Source organism: Echinops telfairi, unplaced genomic scaffold (genome assembly GCF_000313985.2).
Source record: "Echinops telfairi isolate 266 unplaced genomic scaffold, ASM31398v2 ScPeMD7_3;HRSCAF=10, whole genome shotgun sequence".
Taxonomy (NCBI): Eukaryota; Metazoa; Chordata; class Mammalia; order Afrosoricida; family Tenrecidae; genus Echinops; species Echinops telfairi.
In genome coordinates this window covers 58,862,756-58,864,638 of record NW_022103899.1, presented here as the reverse complement: position 1 = coordinate 58,864,638, position 1,883 = coordinate 58,862,756, and the positions used below count along the sequence as shown (strand labels likewise).

Here is a 1,883-nt window from a genome sequence, read left to right as displayed (position 1 = left end):
ACTCCCCATACACGCACATTCACATACACATACACTCATGCACACCCACACACATAAACATACAGCTATACACACACATACACTAATACACACCACACCCACACACTCCCCATACACACACATTCACATACACACATACACACACAGTACACATTCACATACACACCCACACACATAAACACACACACAGCCACACACACACATACACTCATACACACCCACACACATACACACATTGATATACGTACACACATTACACATTCACATACACACACTCATATACACCCACACACATATACGCACACACCCCATACACCCATTTACATACACACACATTCATACACACACGTATACACACCCCATACACACATTTACATACACACACATATATACCCACATTCACATTTGCACACACACACACTGCCACCAGGGCTCCTTAAATAACAAAAACAAGTTCACTGCCACGACTGGATCCCGCCCCATGGCGACCCTGTGGGGCCGAGTGGAATGGCTCTGTGGGTTTCTGAGACTGTCCCTCTTTGGGGGAGTAGAAAGTCCCGTCTTGCTCCCATGGAACAGCTGGTGGTTTTGAACCGCTGACCTTGCGGATCGCAGCCCAAGGCATAACCACTACGACACCAGGGCTCCTGCTGTTACGTTTGTTTTTCTGCAAAACAAGGCTTGAGCAGACCCCATCTCAACCCACAGCACACTTCCAATATTGATGAACGGCAGGCTGGCTCTGTCCCCCATCACCTGGGCTCCCTCCGCATGTCCACACACCCAACCACCTTGTTCTGTTTCTTCCTCTTCTCCCCTTGAATTCTCACAAGCCACTGGAAGCCCACCCCAACCCCACCCCACAAATACAGCAAACAAGTGACGTATACAACAACTTCAATAAACGAGCCTCAGTTCTACAAATGATCTGTGAATGCGTTCAAACTGTAGTGGCAAACTGAGTTGCATCCTGACAGAGACGGAATTGTCATTCCAGACTCCCTCCTGTCGGAGCAGGGATTACTGGGAGCGGAGGACATAGCCTACAGACTGTCACTGAAAACTGTCCCTGTCTGTCCTCTCCTAAAGCGGTGAGCCCAGGAGAGACTGGGAGGTTCCTGACCGCGGCCTGCCGGCCTGTGGAGAGACCGAGGAGTCTGGCGCTTTGGGAACGCCCTGGGAGGGGCCGGCGGGTGCCACACGCAGAATGGAAGACGAGACTGTGGAGGAGAGATGTGAGCTATTCTCAGATGAGGCAGCTCCACACAGTGCTGCCCAGGAGCCCCCGGGACCCCATCGCCCCATCCCAATGCAGAGAAACTCCATCTTCAAGCGCGCCCTGAGACGCCGAAGCCAAACCCAGAGCCGAGGCACCCCCGGCCAGAACACCAGCAACCCTGAGGCAGGTCAGTACGGAGGGCAGCTGTCAGGCTGCGCCTCTAGGTCTCCTGGAGTCCCCAGGGCTGGATATGTCCCACCGGGTGCTGGTGAAGAGACTAGGAAGCATGGGTGTCTGAGGACCCCCATGTTCTCTATGGATTCTGGCCGCTTCGGGGGAAATAGAACACCAGGCCTTTCTTGCAAGGCACTTCTTAGTGTCCTGGAACCACCAGCCTCTCCGTTAGCAGCTGAGGGTGTTCACTGAAAGACCCTAATTAAGTGAAAGGATATGAAGAGGCGTTGGGTGGGAAACATCAAGGGACAATTCCTGAGGGGTGGGACACGTTGAAGCTATTGTTAAAAGAATTCAGATCCCCCCCCAAACGATCATGTGGGTACCACTGGGGGAAGCGGCGACCCCCAACCACACCATCGGACTGGTCTCCTTGATAAAAAGAGGCCTTCTCACCCCACGACCCATGAAACACCGTGAGACACGTGAG

At 52.9% G+C, this 1,883-nt stretch overlaps 1 long non-coding RNA gene across 1 annotated transcript in view; it reads left to right on the top strand.

Moving 5' to 3' along the window:
• Positions 1-1,883, top strand: part of LOC123522272 — a 29,264-nt gene that overhangs the window by 21,236 nt on the left and 6,145 nt on the right. Inside the window, exon 2 of the long non-coding RNA XR_006680544.1 lies at positions 1,090-1,406. This is a non-coding gene — a long non-coding RNA (uncharacterized LOC123522272). The remainder of the gene's footprint in view (positions 1-1,089; positions 1,407-1,883) is intronic.